Source organism: Ptiloglossa arizonensis, chromosome 1, assembly GCF_051014685.1.
Source record: "Ptiloglossa arizonensis isolate GNS036 chromosome 1, iyPtiAriz1_principal, whole genome shotgun sequence".
NCBI lineage: Eukaryota > Metazoa > Arthropoda > Insecta > Hymenoptera > Colletidae > Ptiloglossa > Ptiloglossa arizonensis.
Window position 1 is genome coordinate 34,637,802 of NC_135048.1, and position 21,154 is coordinate 34,658,955.

Below are 21,154 nucleotides of genomic sequence, written 5' to 3' on the forward strand. Positions count from 1 at the left end.
TTTTTTTATATATATACATATATATATATATATAAATATTTTATACTTTTTGCAAAAGTACATTGCAAAAGAAAGAGAAAAACTAAACGATAGCCAGCTGATCTGGCCCGACGACAGGGACGCGTTATATTTTTTACTTTTTAAGTTCCGTGTATACGTACTCCGGTCGCAGAACTCGTTGCGAACTGCTGCGAAACTGGTTTCGGGTGGTTGGACGACGTCAGAGCCTTGTGTGGTGCCATTTCGATCGACGGAACACTCTCGCGAGCGTTTGCAGCGTGGTAAAACGGTGGCGAATACGTAGTAAGGTGCTGTGATATCGATTCGGTGGCGATAAAGTGGACGAAACGCGAGAAAACCGAAACGAATCGTAAACGCGGAAGTGTATCGAAGGAAAAATCACGTAAACGCGCGTGTCGCGGGACGATCCGGATGATTCGCGGGTTGTTATCGTTGTAATACCGCGTCAACGTATACGATGTTATCATACGTTTATTTATAAGCGACCTTTTTCTATTGTAATGTGTACAGTGTACAGCGCACGACGAACAATCGTGTTCACGGATCGTCTCGTCCCGCGCGGTTTCGAGAACCACTTCCCTCGACCATCGCCGAAAAAAGAAAAAAGAAAAAAAAAAAACAAACAAACCAACCGAACCGTTCGAGGACCAGCGAGTTCTCGCCCGGTTATCGACGGGGTATATCGACTGAAGAACGACGAGTAAAGCCGCGTCGATCGAATAACTATTTCGCGACAGCCGACGTCCTCCGACCGCCCTTTCGCTGACTTGTTACTGACTATTTACGCCTATCGATGCATTTATTATTATTTCTCTTCCTTTATTTATCACTTGTTGCGAGTTTCATCGTGGAAGAAGATTTCTTTTTTTTTTTCTTTCTTTTTTTTTTTTTTTTTTTCAATGTTACGAAAGAAAGGGAACGAGAGAGAGGGAGAGAAAGGGAGAGAGAGAACGAGTGGGAGAGCAAGTGCGAGAATGTGAGCGAGGGTGAGAGCAAGAGTGAGAGGAGAATTCATCGCGCGCGGGTCGCAACGTTTTTCGGCGACGGAACGCCACATCACGTACGTTTGTATACGTAAATGGAAAGATGAAAACAAAGCGATCTGTGTTTCTCGAATTTTGTTTTATTCTATTATAATTATTATAATTATTATTATTATTATTATTATTATTATTATTATTATTATTATTATTTCTTTTGTAATTTTGTAATTTTGTAACGTTTATCTCTTTCGTTTTTCTTTGAATTTACTCGGTTGTGTGCTTTCAGACGCAGAGTCCCGCGCGGGTCGCGTCACCCATGTCGTCCACCGAATGCTCAACATAGATTAGGTTTAAGCTTTATATATTACCTAACGATTATGTAAATTATTGTTTTTTTTTTTCTCTCTCCCTTATAAGACTCAGGGCTGCGGCTCTGACACGGGCCAAGCCTCGCGGCAGGGTGACGCGACCCGGAACATCTCTCTGTAATTATTATTTTTTTTTTTTATTTTTTTTTTTTTTTTTTTAATCACGATTACTCTCTAGTTACGGTTCTTCTGTTCGTGTTCGGTTTTCTTTTCTCTTTTATAGAACGGGAGACCCATCGCGACCATCTCCGTCTCCACCTTTTTTTAACCACCCTCCCCCCACCCACCCACCCACTCCAACCCCAAGCCCTATACGTATATTGTTAATTTATACCGACGACGAGCGATGCATCCCCGGAACCGGAAGACGCGCGTTCGACCGGGGGTTCTCTCGTTGCGCAAGCCCTTCCCCCTTCGACACGAGAGATCTCGCTTTCAAAATTTAGCTTTAAAACTTCCGATGCGGACGCTGACGCAGGTGCAATACGTTACAGATGCGCATACGTACACTTAGGATCGTGCCGCGGTGCGTTGAAAACCATGCGAGTTTCCACGGAGAAAGGAAGAAACTGTTCCCGCGCGAAAAAAAGTAAAAAAAAAGAAAAAGAAAAAAAAAAATGAAACTTTTTCTCCGTTTTCCGCGAGCCCGAGCTCGCTCGTTCGTTCGTTTCGATTACGCGAGCGAAGGATAACCGAGCGAGAAGAAGGAAATTTCTTTCCTCCCGATTTCGTTTTTTTTTTTTTTTTTTTTTTCTTCCTCCGTTTCTTAGTGCGTTCTCTCCCCTGCCCCCCACCCTCCACCCCCTCCGTTCCAACCCGTTTGTTTCTCGACTCTTTGCGAAACCAGATTCGCGTGTACTTAGCGTTTCAACGCACGCGTAGCTCGCGTCTTATTTATATATAGATTTTTATATGTATACATAAAACCTGCACGATCGTGAACGAGAATACCGAGATCACCCTACCGGCGCCCAGCGTCGGCCGGTATGATGCACACGACAATTTTATTTTACGATTATACTATACACGGGAGCAGCGAACCACTGAGCCAAGACTGACCTCTTTGTGTTTTTTTTCCTTCCTTTAATTCGCGCGAACTTTGTATTTTTTAGCGACGAAATACGTTTTTCGCCGATACCCTTTTGTGTTTCTTGTCTCTCTTTGGTCACGGCGAGGATTAACGGCGCTTAATCAGCCTCCGATGTAGCACTGTGACGAAAAGCGAAACAGAAAAAATATATAAGAAAGCATTTACAAGAAAGAGAAGGAAAACGGAAATGAGAAGGAAAGAAAAAAACGGAGAAGGAACAAAAAAGGAAAAGAAAGGAAAAGAAGAGAAGAAAACGAAAAAACAAAAAAAAAAAAAAAAAAAATGGAAAGTAAAGGGGAAAAGAACCTTTCTCGCAAGATCGCAATAAATTTTGAATAAAATCTATTTTCTTATGTACTCTTTTCATTGCGCTTCTTTTTCACTCGCAATCGCTGTGCGTTTCTTTCGATTGTAATTTTAAGTTGGTGTTCGCCATCGCGAAACAGCTTTCGAGAAGACGAACGAACGAACGAACGAACAAAAAAAGAAAAAGAAAGGGAAAAGAACGTACGAACGAACGAGCGTACGAACGAATGGTCGATTCGCGGCACGAGAGTAATACGGTTTTTCGTCGATTTCGTTTCTCGTCGATAATTTCTTTTGTTTTCGTTTCGTTTGGTTTGTTTTTTTTTTCTTTTCGTTTCGTTTCGTTTTTGCGTTTCTTCGTCCGATCGATTCGAGAGTCGAGTCTAGGTCCAGTTCTTGTTGCTGTTCGATTAGAAGCAAAGTTACGGCGGAACCAGGTTCCTAATAGTAATTTAGGGAGCGGGAACGAGCGAAAGATATTATTCGTGTTATATTTTGTGACTGACGAGTGACTCGGTAGCGCGGGTCCGATTCGGCTCGAACTCGCCGAGCACCCAAAGATACCATCAGAATTCCTGCTCCGTTTCGATTCAACCTCGCCTCTTCCTCTCCAGCTCTTCCTCCGCTCGGCCCACCGTCCGTCCCACCCTCCACGGCACTCTCTTTCTCCATCTGTCCGCGTTCAATCCCATTCCCCGCCGCGGCTCTCTAATCCACGACCACGGTCCCGATGATGTATCGTGCGCGTAGATCGTAATTAACCGAACGCGCGACAAGCGTTCGTCGAGCGCGAACCAGGCCCGTGCGCGCGGACCCGAGCGTGTTCTGTTTTTTTTTTTTTTTCATTTTCACTCCTTTTTTTTTTTTATACAATAAAACTTGCAAAATAAAACCAGAGGCGCAACGTCGCCGAGAGAGAAAAAACCCTCTTTATTATTTTCCGACGTTATATCTAGACCCCGGTTAACAACTCGCGCCGAGATTCGTTCGACACCCGGAACACAGAAATTTAACCAAATCGCGATCCAACGACTCCGATGGAATTCGAACCTCGGCGTGCTGCACGTTGCAGCGAAACACTCGCATCGCTGGGAACCGTTCGACGTTAGATTTACCAACCGAACGAAACCACCGGTTGCAACTGCTCTCCTAACGAAACTTTACTTTAAATCGCACGTTTTCCACGAGGACGTTGCGACTTTTACAATTCTATACGCGCGATCGATTTTAGAAACTCCTCTTTTGTCGAAGAAATTGATTTTTTTTTGTCGAGATACGTACAAAGTATAATTCGATATTACGAAATCTGTCGGTAGGTTTAACGTCGAGTGTCGCGCGCCGTACGCGAAACACGCTCGCGCGGACCTCTCTCGACGCTATCGACAACGTTCGATGGGTCGAGACTATCGTCGAAACCCTGCAAAGCTCTCGAAAAACAAAGTAAGGTTCGATCACGGTTTGTAGGAGACAGTTTCGCGTTCGTGTTCCGTTTTACCAGATCGTCTCGAAAAAAGTATCCGGTCGTCGAACGAAAGTTTCGCTGGATGATGGTGAATTGTTGGTCCCACGTGGCAGGTAACAGCTTCGAGCGCGCGTGGGAACGCGGCTTTAGGTTGCTTCCATTGTTTCGTTCGGTTCGCGCGTCGCCCAGTCGTTCGTTTCGGTTTCGATCACCTTGCTCTTCGAACTGTCCGCTCGTCTCTGGTATCGAGTCGTTGCCGCTCCAGGTTTACCATTTTCGCGCGCAACCGAACCGATCGAGGAACAAAGAGGAACGCAAATCCAACGAGACGGGCGTCCAGCTCGCTGGAGACCCAAGATGGCCAACTTGGGTATCGTCGAATTCGATTCGCCGCGACGAGCAGATATCCAGCGTCGTGAATCACGGGGAATGGATCTCTGATCTCGTTCCCTCGCGATCCACGCGCGAAGTTTTCCTCGATCAGAACGCGCGTACACGATTCGTCGTTGGTTGTACGCGAAAGAAATGTCCAAACTCGTAGCTCGAACGTGGAGAGACGTTCTCTTTCGTAGACGTCGGTAAGCGCAGAGTAGGTTCTTCAACGAGTACCGAACGCGGGAAAACGCGAGCGCACGGATCTTGTTTTCCAGCGGCAAGCTTTTCATCGGGGAACGGGAGACCATCGGCGATCGTAATCGAGGGAATATTCCGATGGACGATAACCATCTCCCGTCCCAAGGCACAAATGACGGTACCGGGAATTAAACCACCGTCGAAACTAGCAATTACAGGGATTTTTTACGAGTGGTACGACTGACCGTGATTCTCCAACGTGGGTAATTCCCCCGTGGAAGAAAATAGAAAACGAATCGAATCTGCGGATCGAATGTGTGTGTTTTTTTTTTTTTTTTTTTCGCCCGCGAATCGCTCTTCGAGAACATCGAGAACATCGCTACTAATTCTCCGGTACCGAGCTCGTTTTTTCGACAAACGGCGATTCGTTTCGAAGTAGACGCGAAATTATCTATTGAAATAATTGTAAAAAAGTCGACCGAGAAAAATGATCTTCGATACCATCGAAATGGGTTCCGCGTTTTTCGACAAACGGCGATTCGTTTCAAAGAAAACGCAAAATTACCTATTAAAATAATTTTAAAAAAGCCGAACGAGAAAAATGATCTTCGATACCATCGTAACTGGTCCCGCGTTAAAATCGTACGCAGACTTTGTATCCCGTGACTTGTAATCGATTTTCTCGAAAAGGTCGAAAGATCCGCTCCGCTCCGCGCATTCGGTCCATTGTTTTCGAATCTCGCGACGCAGGGACGATTCCCTCTTCTCGCGAAAAGAAAGCGGTCGGAAGATCGCACGAGGAATCGTGGAAATCTCGCGGAAGAAGAGGAAGCGATACGAGAAAGTTTGATCGGTCGATCGTCGAACGAGAGGAGGCGAACCGCACGGTATACGGAACGGTAGGAATCGAGGCGCGGTGCACGCGTCGATCGATCGAAAAGCTCGAGCGATTCACGAGCGCGGTGGGGCATAACGAGTTTGAGAAACTCTGCCGTCTGCGAGGAGCTACGCGACTGCACTTGACTTTCCAACTTCGCGACCGCCGCGCGGCTACAAAAGCGAGTCTCGTCTGCGCGAGGTCTGGGCCGGATACGGGACGAAAATCGTGATCGGTGACACGAACTCGAAAAACGAATCGAAAAAATGTCTCGAGATCGAGGAGCGCCTCGAACCGGAAGCGTTGCGCGAATCGCGAGTCGGGGATCTGCGCGTCGCGATCACGAATCGCGGTGGGGAGATTCATCGATGATCGGTATTGGGAAAAGGGAAGAAAACGAAACGAAAGCGAACCGATGAAACGGAAAACTGAACGTTCGCCGCGATCTTCGTAATCGGTACGGAGTAAAAACAACCCGAATCGCGAAATTGCTGTTATCGCGCGGTTCAGATTGTGTATTCGCGACTCGGTTGGCCTCGGTTTCGCAGTGGCGCGATAAAGCCCCGCCGATTACGGTTCTGGCCGATCGAGCGAGAAAGAAACACGGTTTCAAGAGCGAAGTCTGAACGCGATAAGGTTCGATGACGATCGATCTACGGTTCGCGAGTCTTCGCGGACGGTCTCGACCTCTGACACCGGGTATGGTAAAAACGCGGTGATAACGCTGGGTTTTCGGTCCCGGCTGCAACTCGGCCAGCGCGGTGCGTTAATGTTGTTATTGCCAAAAATGACGGGGAACGAGTTTACGCGGCTCACCGATCGCCGTACCATCTTAACCAGCCGCACACCGAATCCGGTTAGACCGGTTCGGCGAGACGTTAGATTTTCGCGTGATCGCACTTTCGGTTTCTGAATATTGTGTCCTTGAATGGAGTCCAGCTCTCAGGGCCCGGTGTGGCCAGAAAGGTGATGCAAGAACGAGTGCACCGAAATTTACGGGTGAAAAAACGAAAGAGAGCGAGAGAAGGAGAGAGAGAGAGAGAGAGAGAGAGAGAGAGAGAGAGAGAGAGAGAGAGAGAGAGAGAGAGAGAGAGAGAGAGAGAGAGAGAGAGAGAGAGAGAGAGAGACACGGAGGTGGGGGTGAGGGGGACACCAGAGTAGGGAGGAGAAAAAAAAATGCGTATCGGTGGTAATTACCGGAGCCTTTACCGGTGTTTCGCTCGGATTTCAATGTTGCCCGTTCCCGTCCACGATTACATCGCGGCAGGTTCGTTTCACCGATCCGAATTTCGATATCGGGATTAAGCAGAAACGTTTCGTTTATAAACGAACGGTCGATGTTATCGTATCGATCCAAGTCCGTAGATCGGTCCAAGTTCGTTCGAGGTTTCGATCGTTGAACGCGCAACGGGACGAACCCGTGCGAGAACCATCGACGAAATCTCGACCGATCGAGGAGCACGATCGCGTTCGAGGTGAGTTTTTCGACTAGCAACAGGCCCGCCTGATCGATCCACGATTTATTCGCGTCGCACGCGAGGGGAACCGGTTCCGTGCCCGAACCGCTCTCTCTCTTTGAAAAAGAAAACTCTATTTACCGCGATTTATAGATCACGGAACAGAAACGTCTACCGAGCGAAGCTTCGAACGAGTAGCCAGTAGCCGATTCGCGACGTGGAAGAATCACCGTGGAAGAGAGGAGTCGTAGGACAATCGCGGAGAGTGGGCCGATATCCACGCTCGGTGGTGCGAGTCCGTGTACGCTCGAGCAACGCGACGCGGAAAAAACCGCACCTCGTCCTACGGGACCGTTTACGATTCGCCAACTCGAACCCTTCGCGAACCTAGCGACCATTTTACCGTGTCTCTTCGAGTTTCCTTTCTTTCTCGAGGTACCCGCTTTCGCGGATATTGCGAATCTTTGAGCTACGAGGGAACCGAAACGAGAAACGAGATCGCGAACGAACGTTTAGAAGCGGGGATGATTTCCGCGGGAATCTCGCGGAAACGATGCGCGTCTCGATAGGTCAACGAGCGGTACGAGATTGGCGAAAAAGAGAGACGCGAACCCGGCTAGATGTTTCTCGGTCGGTGGTGCACGCTCCGGCGCGAAACGCGAGCCGAAGGACAAGAACGGACGGAGGCATTGGAACGGCGCGAAGAATGATGGATCATCGTGCATGCCCGAAAACCCGTTGGGACTCGACGGCGATGAAGAATGTTGCCCGGGGAAGAGAAGAATCCAGCCAACGAGAGAGGTAACGTCTCGCAAACGATATCGGCAATCGGTGCGCTCGAAAAGCGGATTGATTGGGCAAACGAAGGACGCACGGACGTTTTTCTCGACGCGGTTGTCACCCGGCTCGGCTCTTGATCGATGATGCGACTCTCTCGACGAAATTGCGTGCTTTTTTCCAACCGCGGCGGGCAACATTGTATCCCGTCGGGGTACAATTTCGCGATTATCGACGGCCCGAGACCCGTCGTTATCCGCAACAAAGTCGCGAGCGACCAACAGGCCCCGCGCGTATTCCTTCGCCCGAATCTCCAGTAAAAACCCACCAGCAACCTCGTCCTCTCCTACCGAGCGAGCGAGCGAGCCTCGAACGAGTATCGCGAGAATCCGATGCAACTGACGCGATAACGAGATGCATCCAGAGAGACCTGTCCCTCTGCGTTCGACATCGCGAATCTTTGCGAATCGAAATTGGTCGTCTAACCACCGCTCCAGAAATGCAAACCCCGCGCGGGATGAGAATCGAGCAAGAATTCGGCCTGGGCTCCCCCGATGAATACGTACGTGTACGAAGCGATTCGCTTTACGGGCTCGAGAGCGGAACGGAACGAAACGGAACGAAACGGAACGGTGGCCGAAAAGAAGAAACGCAAAGGACGACGGTGCACGCTGCGGAGCAACGGAGACGCGCGAACGTCCCGAGCAAGGAGCTTCTTCCGAGAAAGAGTAACGAGAGGAGAAGTGCGTGATAAATATACCGATCGGTCCGGGTGCAACGGAGAGAACGATTAACCGAGTGTAAGACGCGCTCGCGCTCGCGCGCATGGTAGAACGAAAGGTAGGAAAAGGGACCCGCGCAGCCCTACCGTGGGCCGCGACGAATGAGAAAAACGTGCGCGCGAAACAGCGAAGAGATTGGGAAAAAATTACGCGATAAACATACCGAGAGAAGCCGATAGCAAGAAAGGGACGGGATCACCCCGGAGAAAGACTCGGGCTGGCCGAGTCGGGTGAGGAAGGAAGGGGCACCTGACAGTGGGACCGAGAGGGAGATGGAAGGGAGAAAGAGACTCCGTTGGATCTCCCCGACTCATAACTCGGCAGGTGGTGGGGGAACGCCCTTGACTCGGACTCTCGGTTGGCGGGGGAGGAGTGGGACCACGATGCGGCCTTGAGTCGGCCCGTCTCGTTCTTCGACAGCGTTTCTCAATCTCTCAGTCTCGTCGGGGGTCTACCGGCCGGGCTCCGTGACGTTTGCGGCCGAGGAAACTTGTAATCGACGCGCGAGAAACGGAAAAAGAAAAAGAAAGAGAAAGGGGAACGGAGAGAGAGACGGAGGGAATGGGACCGAGGGGATACACAGGACCGTTGGTAGGGGTGCCGGTAGGGTCAGGTGGCCGACATTGTTTTCGTGACATTCCTGTGCTATTCGTGTTTTCGCGGTCACGACTCTCTCCTTTTCCGTCTCTGTCCGTCCCTGCGTCGCCGGCGCGGAGATGAGGATCGATCGTGCACCGGAGATCTCTGTTTTCCTGCGACTCGGTGAGTCATCGGGCTCCGCGTACCCGGACGGTTTAACCCTGTGACGTTGCTCGCCGACGGAGTCGACGTCGAAGCTCTCGAACCTATCGGGTCTCTCGTCCGCCACGATAGATCGGTCTCGGTTACGAGAGTACGGAGCGACGAGAAGTAAACGAACGAAACGTGGAGAGAGAGAGAGATCCTCGAATCTGGTCGCGAAGTACCGACACCTCGTCTCGTAACGATCGAGGTGGTCGATTGACCGCGAACGAACGAAACCGCAGTGTATACGAAAAGCATCGACGAACCTTGAGTCGAAAGCTAATCATCCCCGGTACGGATCGCCAGTCACGCGGGCCTCTCGAAACGAGTCGATGGGCTTAAAGAAGGGTTCAAGGTTCGTGAACTTGGCACGACGATCGTCGCGACGGCTCTTACGAGCGAGCGGCTCAGAAGTAACGAGAAGCCTCGCGTTGTACGGTACTGGTTCTTTCTCTCGTGTCGTGGGTCACGTGAGCGAAATTCCTTTTCGACACGGGAACAGGCCGTAGAAGCAGCATCCTCCTCGAAAAAAACATTCCGATGCGCTGATTGCATCTACCGGTGCATCGGAGGCGGCCGGAGGTGCTAATCGGGTTACTCGAGTCTCCTTGAGGAGCGAACAAATGAAAGGAACCGCGCGTCGTGTCGCGTCGCGTCGAGTCGCGTCGAGTCGCGTCGCGTCGCATCGCAACGCATCGCGTCGCACCGCACCGCGTCGCATCGCATCCCATCGCATCGCATCGCAGCGCATCGCGTCGCGTCGCTTCTCGGACGCTGCGACGTAAAATAATCCGTATCTTGCCAGGGACACGTGGACCGTAAACACACCTACGGACGGACAAACGATTCTCGAGAACGTCCGGCCGCGAAAATTGATCGGTCGCGTAATTGGAACAATCCCGGAGTCGTTACTATTCGGATGGTAGCGTTGAATTACGCGCGGACGGTTGGGTCCGATCGGGAACGCGGAGAAATGCTTTTTCGCGTTCGCTTTAGCAACCGAACGGGCCAACTTCGATCCCTGTCATTTCGCTTGATTATCGCTGGAAACGCGGGGTACTCGTTGCCAGACAGATACGATCGTGCATCGCCGCGCGAAACGTGTTCGCTCCTCGCGAGCAATACTCGATCGAAGCGTGCGCAGTCAGTTATTATCGCCGTGGATGCGCCGGCCTGTATTCGTTTGCCTTTTCGATGCGCCGCGTTATCGTTTTATAAATACGACCGATCGGTCCACGGTCGGTTAACGTTCCGCGCTCGGAGGTGGTAATTGTTCGTCGTTCGGGGTCTAGGGGATAGAAGGTAACCGTGCTCGTAAACTAATTACAGTCATCGGTGGCAAGAATTTAAGAACTAACGGTTATCCCGAGAAACGAGTTCCATCGTTCCTTATCTTTCGACATCGACCAACAGAATCCACTCTGCGCGAAGGAAAGGAAAAAAAAAAAACGAAAAACTCGCGGAGAAAAAGGAGCGAATATCTTGGTCCCCGGAAGGTGAAATTAAGGAAGTTGAGAACAAAACGCGCCTCGTCTGCCAGAAGCGTCTGCAAGGCTAAAGGAGCGGGAGAGTGTATCGTGGAAAAAGGAGAGGCAACGGGAGAGTGGACGAGCGCGAAAGGAGACGGAGATTCGAGAAGGAGGGACGAACCGAGGACCGAGGAGACAAGGAGACTGGCAGACGCAGCGAGATAAAAGGAGAGATTAAACGGGGGAGGGACGAGGACGTACGTAGCGTGGAAAAAGGGAGACCGAGATCGAGAAAGAGGTGAAGCACGCCCGAGACGATCCAGGAGGCGAGAGTGGGAGAAGTTGGTCCATACCGGCGTACGTATATACGACGCACCGAACACCCTTTATACTTTATTTTGCCTCCACGCGAAATACCGGCTGACAGTTACTCCCTCGAACGAAATAAAAGGTGGCCATCCTTCTCTCGCGGAAGAGAGGAGCAACTCGGAGGAACTTCCACTTGGCCTACTACTCCACTCCACGGAGCTGCTCGCCACGGACGAGCTACCGGGGCTTTTCTTTTTACGCGAGCCACTTCCTGCTCGAACTTTGTTTTTCTTTCTTGTCCCTCGCCCCCGTCGGCTGGTTCTTCCTTTCTTTCCCTTTCTTGTTGTTGCTCGAACCGGGCCCCGGCCACGGGATTATGCAACGCATAACGGAGAAATCTAAACAAGCAAACGACCACGAAATCCACCTAGATCGCCGCCGTCGCGGACGGATGTATTCGCGACTCCCTTGCGTCGCGCTAACTTCCCCTCCCTCCCTCCCACCCTCCCCTCCCCTCCCCTCCCCACCCCACCCACCCGGCCACCCACCCCACCCCTCTGTTCGCCAGCCCTCTTCGCTCCACTCTACGCCGCTACGCTAATTCTCGTTGGATTTGCGTTTCGAAAGTGCCGCGCGCTAAACCGACGCTCGAACGAAGTTAGCCTTAATTCGATCTTCGGACCAGCGGGTAAGTTTGTTTGGAAACGCGATCGTTCCAATTGCATAAATTAACGCGGCACGAAATTCAAACGGGTTAAGCCGACCCATTACGGATATACACGGTTTGCGTACACGTGTATATGCATAAGCTTTCTAAGCGTTGCTCAATTAGAAAGCAGCATCCTCGTGGACCCGGCCGTAACTCGTCGAGTTCCGATTGTTTACCGACGTTTTTCATTCTCGAAATACCCATTAATAGATATTTTGCGACGCGCGACACACCGTAAATCGTTCGACCGTTTAACATTTGCGATTCGTTACCGGCCGCGATTAACCTGTTGCTGCGGATTGTTCGTCGCGGCAGGGAACGGCCGATATAAACTTCGATAGGTTTAATCCGACGACGCGCAAAACCTGGCGAATATTATGCGAAGGTTCTTTGTACGCCGCGTTCCCCCATCGAACGGAGAGGAGTCGTAACAAGTTCGAGCGCAAGAACTGTCGCGCGAATCGTGTGCAACTAGATATTAACGCGAAACCCACTCCGTTATCGTCGCGACCTTGCAAAAGGGTTAGTCGGTACGACGACGATCGAATCGTTCGTGAAAACTTCGTTAAACGTGCTCGGCGATTAATTTGGTTTCTTAGATTTTTAATACCAATTTGACGATCCGTTCGTTACGTTCTTGTTTCCGTGGGAATCGAAATGGCGGGAAAAAGTACGCGCACACGTATACGAAATCCGAGCTCGAACACTCGAAAAGGTACGTTCGTTTGACACACTGCTGTAGGAATGATACGCGTACGTACCGGGTGTGACGTTCAAAACGGTGCCTCCAGGTGTCTCTACTACTTTCGCGGATACACGTATCTGTTCGAGCAGGCGAACGTGGAACAGGTGGAGAAAGAATTCGGGATCAATTTTCTTACATTTCCAAATTTCGACGAAGAGGAAGTAAAAAAAGAAGAAGAAGAAGAAGAGGAAGAGAAAGAAAAATAAGAAGAAGGATACCGCTCGAGCGAAACGGTTGGCTCGAGAAATGACCTTGAAATTTTTTAAACAGAACGCAACCTCCATAGAACGTTTCCAAAGAACGTTTTCACCTATCGTCGCATTTGCTCTCGGACGTACGCACGCACGTGTGTGTTCGTACTTCGAAAATATCTTCTTGCGCACGTACGGTACGTACGTACCGTCACGGTGTGTTCCATTTACCCGTACAATATTCAAATTTCGTGACGCTGCGAACGAAAATTCGGATTACTTTCGAGACGACCCGGCCGTTTTTCCCGATGCTTCGAGAACCAGCAACCAACCCGTCTCGTGTACGGAGAGAGAAAGGAAGGGGCCTTGCTCGAGATCGAATCGAAAACTACTGACCGTTGCGTTTCGGCTGGCGACGAGCAAATTGTGCGCGCGTCACGCGGAGACAATCTCTGCGGACTAGGGTGTCCTTGGGCGATTATTAGCCAAACTGATACGGCGTGCGAGTCAATCAGGCCCCGTGCGATCGATACGCTTTGTTTTCGCAGGGCCACGGCGTCGCGTCCCTCTCGGTCTGTCAAACTGTCTATGTACGAGCTTGTTTTTTGCTTCGCGCACCGGCTACCTGCCAATGAAACGCCTGCCGACCTTCGAATCGGAGTCTGACCGTTTTTGTGCTCCGCGCACGCGGTAGCTTCGAGCGGGGAAGGCTCAAACTAGCGCTCGAAACGCACATATCTAAATGGAAGCGGAGTAAATAAAACGAAAACGTACTTCGGGTGGTGAGGGGAGACAGAGCGCGCGCCAGCCACGATACAATTGTATAGGGTGATTTTTAAACAGGGAGCGTACGAATTTTTCAAAGGTTCACGTACTCGACTCTTCTCGGTTCCATTGTTCGTCTCGATCGACGGAACTCTCGTCGAACGTGTCACGGTGGAACAATCTTAACGGACGTTGCGTAACCTTTCGAACGAATCTTGTTCCCCGTTCGAAACTTTGCCACGTTCGTGACCGATACCGATTCGATGGGAATTATGTTCGTTCGCTGCTAAAATTGATTCAGTTCCGAAAGGGTTAAATAAGAGGAAGCAACAGGTGAGCACCGGTTATAGTACTCAAATGGCTGACTCCGTCTACGAATTCTGTCTGCTTGGTGATCATCGGTGATTCGAAGTTTGCAAAATTTTAACGTTTCAACGCCCCTCCCCAGGTATAACTGACCGCAGGTAACGTTACGTTCGAGCAGTATATTTATCATTCGTTTTTGCCCGGGTGATATCGTGACTATTTTTCTAATCGTCTTTTCGGGGAAGGCATTGCGGATTATCGACTCGACTCGTAAACGGTGACTCAAACTTCGCGGTTAAAGTTGAGGAGGAAAGAAAAAGTTGTCGGTACGGCTTGTTAACGCGCGTTCTTGATCGCGGTCGTCGCGAAATTGATAAATTGGCCAAGTTACGAGTACGATAATTGCGTGAAAGCGTAGTTATTAAAAAACCATGAAATGCTCGCAAAGGGTGGACACGCGGACGCGTATTGTAAATTAATAGGACTTTAATGTAGCCCGTTTTATAACGATGCGTTTTTTATAGGGATTTTATATGAAAATGAATAAGAGTGAAGCGCATACGACTGCAACGTTTACTCGTTTAATCTGCGTTGATTCTTCGTTGAGAGTTTTCTCGTATAAAACGGGCTCGTAACGCTACCAAGCGAATTGTTGATTCTCTTAGCGGTTAATTGTTTTCTCGTCCGTAGGCTAGACAAATTCGCTAAATTCTTTGGACAACCTTCGACCCTCGACCGGTAGGGTAGAGTCAAAAGTCACCTCGTTGTCCCTTCGTAGAACATTAATAGCAGTCGTCTCAAAGATTACGCACCGAATTCTTCGTTTCCCGTTCGGCTCCGAATCGAGCTCTAACGATTAATAATATATCGAATCTCTCGTTTACCGGTAATTTCCTTTCGCGCTGATCTCGCGGTTAACGGTCGTTCGGCCGTTAACGTGCTATTTCTTTCTCGAAGAAGGATCAAATTATTTACATCTCAACGGACGAGGGTGTAAGCCATTCACATTTGTGTGCCGCGCGTGGTGAAATCCGTTTCGAGAGACGATTTTGTCGATCGTATAGTGATAGGAGAACATTGTGATTGGTACGAATCGTAAAAGCGTAAATGACTCATTGGTCGATTGATGCGTATGTAGTACCACGCGCCACGGTCTTACGACAAAAATTCGATCGTGGAACGATTCCGATATACGGAGGAATTAGAGAAAATTGTATAAGAAAAAAAAAAAAACGAAACAAAACCAGGTCCAATTTTTATAAGACGAAACGATGTCAATGTTACGACGAAAACGCGAGGTATAAGGCAAAAGACGCTAAATCAAATATACGTATTACTGTAAGGGTTCGTCATAGCGAAGCACGATTGAAACGCGAAATAGAACGAGACCAGAGGATCGCGGTGTAATAAATTTTTTCGTTCAGGTTTCGTTGCCACGGCGATTACTACCGTTGTATGTACATAGGATCTATGATATATCGCACAGGTGCTCCGAACTTTGCAAGCATCTTCCACGCTCTACCGAAGAATACGTAATTCAGTGTGACTTATAGAGAGAAAGAGTGTACGTGAGAGAGAGAGAACGTGTGCTCTGTGCGTGTGTGCGCGCGCGCATGTGTGTGCGTACGTGTGGGCGCGTGTGTATGTGCGAGAGAAAGAGATGATAATAATAATAATAATAATAATAATAATAATAATAATAAAAATAATAATAACATTAACAATAGTAATAATAATAATAATAATAATAATAATAATAATATCTACGATTTTAATGACTGTTTCAAACTCGTTCCGACGTATCGATAAGACAATTTAGCGGGAAAGACGACGGTCCCCGGAATAGAGAGAAGATTTTTGAGCAAGACGGAAACGGTATTCGTTGAACACGCTTCCATTTTTTAATTAGAATAACCGTTGCTTGGGCTAACCGCTGCGTAACTAATTACGAAGCCTGATTTCAAAGATTCTCAGAATATTTTTGATACGTTGAATTATATCGACATTGAATTATATACGAATAGACTGAGCGAGGGAGATCGACCGGGCCGCTGTTAGCGCGATTCAAATACTCATTTCGCGTAATCCATTTTAATTCGAATATCGTCCTTAAACGACGAACGATGATCAGGCTTCACTTGGGTACAGTGACTGGTGCATTATACAGGGTGATTTAAACGAATCTCGCAAAACTCGCGTTCCGTAGCACGATCACCTTAAATCGTAACACCGATCGTACGACAGACGGATTTTTAAATCGATACGGCCGATTATCGCGTGTTTCTAAATTCGCAACGATTAGAAAGTATCCTCGAAGCGGTGATATCACACGGGGTGAAACGAACGATTCGTTTAATTTTTAACTCTAATTCCGGTTTTCGTTTACGAATCGCAACCGTGAACGGGCCGATGGAACATTTGTAATCGCTCTGTATATGTTAACGATTTTTCGAATTGCAAAACCTCCGAATGGTTTACCATCGATTTCCTAGGGAAAAGAACTGTTTCCGTGTTAACCTTAAATCGATCTCGAAAACGAGGATTGCTCGACTTTTCCACGCGCCACAATGTTCATCATCTTTTTCCGATAATTAAGACGGTTTCCCTCGTGAGATTGCACGCGTTAGGACACGTGTCATTTAATCAAAATGTTATTGTAATACTAGTACAGTAAGAGGAAAAAAAAAAAGAAAAGAAAAGAAAAGATGAAACGAGCGGGCGAGCAGGCGAGTACACGCGCGCGCGCGCGTGCGCGCGCGTTTTAAATACACATCGACTGATTATCGTTAAGGATGGATCGCTGGAACGAAGATTAGCGACGATTTTATTGTCGAATCTAGGGATATACTCTATTTATTATTAGATACGCTTGTTTTCGAACGTACGTACATACATACATACATACATACATACATACATACATACATACATACATACATACATACATACATACATACATACATACATACATACATACATACATACATACATACATACATACATACATACATACATACATACATACATACATACATACATACATAAATACATAGCTAATTTTCGTTTGGCCGTCCATTCCGAGACTTAACGCAAGGTTTTCCCACTTCATTTTCGTTGTTTCTTGAGCTTTAAGATTTTCCGGATCTCGAGTCTGTGGGTCACGACTGAGTCTTCACGGTTTCGATACGATAAATCGAGTTTAGAGTGCACGAAGAAATATTTCTATAAATATATGCGTTGTACAGCAATAAAGTATCGGGATACATCGATCGAGAAACGAAAAAAAAAAAAAAAAGAAAGACGAAAGATAACTCGCAACGCTTTCAATGCTCGTTTCGATATTAGGAGAAACGAAACAAAATGGTACATTTGTACAAGTTGTCTCGAGGTAAGCGTTGGAAGAAATAGTTATTCAACGATCGGGAACTTTCCTAGTCGCTTTTTCTTTACGACCGATACCAACGAAGCAACAAATTTTCCTCGAGGTCGTATAGAGATCACTTTGCGTTTTTTGAACAAAGTGGCTGTGTTTTTGTTTCGGCATTGTAGAAGTACGAGAAAGAGATACTTACCCAACCGTGTACTACGGTGACCTTCGAACAGTCCAAGGTCGCGAGAAACGATTACAGAAGTATCAAAGACATCGACTGTGAACGTTTCCCGTAAATAAACATCGGGGTAACGAATGTTGATCTCGTTCAACCTTGAATCACCTTGAATTCTTGCACTCGTAAAATTCTGAAACAAAAATAATAACACTTGGCTGCAGAAAGCACTCGATGACCGTAAACAACCTTCGAAAGAAACGAAAACATTTTCTGTTTATCACCGATATTGCTATTCGATGTTGACTACAAATAAAAGACGACGAAGAATACTCTCGTGGTTCTTTGGTACTTGTCGTCGTTCGGTAACTATTTCGTGCAACACCTATCTTAGAAACGGCCTGTACGCAAAAAAAAAAAAGAACAAGAACGATACGATATCGAGACCAAGCTATCGAAACAGTGACGAAATTCAATATTTGGTAAATACATATATACGTTCAAACCGGGGATCTCACACATCGATGGTGATCACGATACTATATTGCGTGGTCTCTCTTGGTATACGTAAAAAAATAAACACTTTAAAGGAAAAATGGGAATCACTAGTGTGTATATACAGGACCACAGGTTCGTTAATTTTACAATACAGAACAAAAATATATCCGAAGAAAGTTTGTTTCTTCGGTTAAAATAGTGAATATAGTTGAATCGCGCGTCTTGTTGCGCGCCTGGCGGACTGTGACCGGTCGTCGTCGCTCGCAGATCCGTACGCCACGTTTTGGGCGCACAAGCAGGAAGTGTATAGTGTTTAAACTCGCAGAAAGAGCCAACAACTCTCCCTCAGCCCTTGTTACGAGCCAGCAGTTGAACAATGATATCTGATTTTTATCGCCAGAGAGCAGTAATAGCACAAGTGAAACCGTTTCTAAGTACATTTGTTATACACGCATATTGTTATCATTGCCACGTAAAAGCAATTATTAACTCCATAGCCTGGGCCATTGTTAGTTGAACGAGAGAGCTAGAGACTGTTTCTTGAAGTTGGGTTGCACCGACGCATTTCGCCTTTCATTCGTAACAACCTACTACCTGTACCGATGCTTTCTCGTGATACCATTACGCTCTAACTGACTGAGTAATTTCGTGTGATTCACAATGCTATCTCGATTATACCCCCCTTTCTTTCTTTCTATCTTTCTTTCTTCAGTTGCGTGCACATGACTTTCTTGTACAATGCATTGACAGACGTATTTAAATGGCACAAAGCAGTCGAAATAACCTTTAAGTTATACCAAGGATATCGAATTACAAGTGTCTTCGCTTGTTGTTTCTTTTCTGTAAATTGGTAACACCGTTTGTTGGAAATTTCACCGAATATCCGATGAGCAATGCTGCCAATAGATGAGAAAAAACAATTCTACTTTGAACGATCAGATTGAAGGTTAATCAGCGGTTTTAGAATTCTATTACGCCGGGAAACGTAGTAGTGTAAAAATATTACATTCCGTCGTGTAAATTTCGTTGAAAGAGGGAATTTCTTTTGTTTTTTCTTCGATAAATTATTATTCGTGCAACCCTGCATCAAGGAAGATCGAGAAAGAGATTATCGTAATAACTGCCGATTACTCGGTAACAATGGCAACGCCCATACATACGAAGTCTGTAATCGAAATGCTTTATATTTTTACACCGAACAAAGCAGTATATAACGTACAATAAACAATAAAACATGTCCTTCCATACGCAACCTCAAGATGACAAATGTTAAATTTTTATTTTTACAACAACCCACTATCACTTCCGATATCTGAGCTATATTCGAGCATATTCATAGTTGAGACTATTTAAGTAGGATATTTAAACAAAGTCGGCTAGATTCATTTTAATCGACTCACGAGATTTACGATTTCTACTCGACGATCGTCTATTGTAATATATGCAATTGTAAACAATATGACAGTCTACGCTAGTGATACATTGTAATTGTATTAACACGTTTCATGCCCATTTATGTGATCTTAATGTGCGCAAGATTTCGGTAACGTTTTGCACTCTTTCGTTTCACAAGTCGTCAGAAAAAGGAAACATTCGCGGGAATGAAAACAAAAGAAAAATTAGATCGCTATTCGCTATTGGCACGATTCGGTTTAGATAAACTGCTAAAGTGACGGAGAAACAGCCAAACCCAACCAAGTGACTCAAGATGGTCTGTCCAGATACTAATATTACTGTGTTCCATCTGTCGTACGATACTTTCTTTGTAACCTAAAACATTAACCTAAAGTACGCTCTCCAATAATTCGCGTAATTTTCAATAGAAATCAAAAACAAAAAACCGACCGGTATCAAAAAACGAGTCTCAAATACTGATACATTAACTTCATAAGGAAAAATGTACATATATGTATTTAAGTACGCACGTACGCACGCATCACGCACGCACGCGCGCGCACACAACACACACACACACAGTGCGGGCGTACACACATACCAAGTATACAATTATACATAAACGTGAAAGTTTTCAATGTGCTATTCGATTGTTAAGTATTTTTTTTTTTGTTTACTCACTTTTGGTGCCCGTAAACACTTGGACAAAGACAAACTCGGAATCTCGTAAACCGATGGTCGGTTCTGCAACTACTTCTCCGTTTTTCTTCCCTTGAAACTTCATACCCGTAAAAAATACTTTCACAACTTATAAACACACTTTGGGAACATGTTTTACCGATACGACTTGTTTTGTCAATGCGATAGGGCTGATTAACATAATTGAACGAATTTCTATACGTTACCCAACTTCGAACATGTCGCATTCAATACCGCGTATTGCCAATCTTGTCGAAAACACATTATTTTTAATTTTTTACGTATAAATTCTAAACGTAAGCAGCACATATGACAACCTTCGATGTAATACCATTGACAGCCAATTAAAAAAGCGTTAATCATATTTCAAGATTTTTCATTTGAAAATGATAGAACGCTCGTTTAATTGACAATCGGAGTTTAATTAATCGAAATGATCTCCTGTGGTGATCATCGACATAAAGTGGGTTAACGAAAATTTCGTTTATAATATCGGAAAAGATTCGAAGATATATTCCGTGTGGAGGATTCGAATGATGTTCAAAGAATGCCGATTTTCTTAAATCACGAACGTACGTAATACCTCAGAGCAGTTACGATAACAATACGTAAAATAACGAAAGACTTTGTGATTCGCGATGTATCGTAGATTATTACCGAAATACTGGTAATTTCATACGACAAATAATGAAATATATACGAACGCGAGTATTTATGTACGTCGACGAAAATTTTCGAATCACGAAAACCACAAGATTTCGTTTGTCCTGTATACCTCCATTGTTAAGATACTTCCAAAAGATATCGGTATCTAATTTTCGTGTACGATTTCATTCAATAATTGTCGCTAATGTCGATCTTCGATTTCTATCTTCTTCGTAGAATAAAGACTTTTATATTATGGTTTTAGAATAACACTTCTAAAATTAATTAAGAAGATCATTGACAAGCATTGAAAAATCAAATAATTTATGTTTTTAAGACACCTCGAGTACGTCGTAAGGTAAACCGTACTGACCCGTACGTGAAAGTATACGTAACCGA

The 21,154-nt window shown here is 46.5% G+C and overlaps 1 long non-coding RNA gene across 1 annotated transcript; it reads right to left on the minus strand.

The window, feature by feature from the left end:
• Positions 1-2,182: 2,182 nt before the first annotated feature.
• LOC143151173 (uncharacterized) lies at positions 2,183-20,205 on the minus strand. The gene is made up of 3 exons (XR_012993254.1): positions 20,093-20,205; positions 17,546-17,711; positions 2,183-2,581 (listed from the first exon to the last, which is right to left on the minus strand). It is a non-coding gene; the product is annotated as an uncharacterized LOC143151173 (long non-coding RNA).
• Positions 20,206-21,154: the final 949 nt, after the last annotated feature.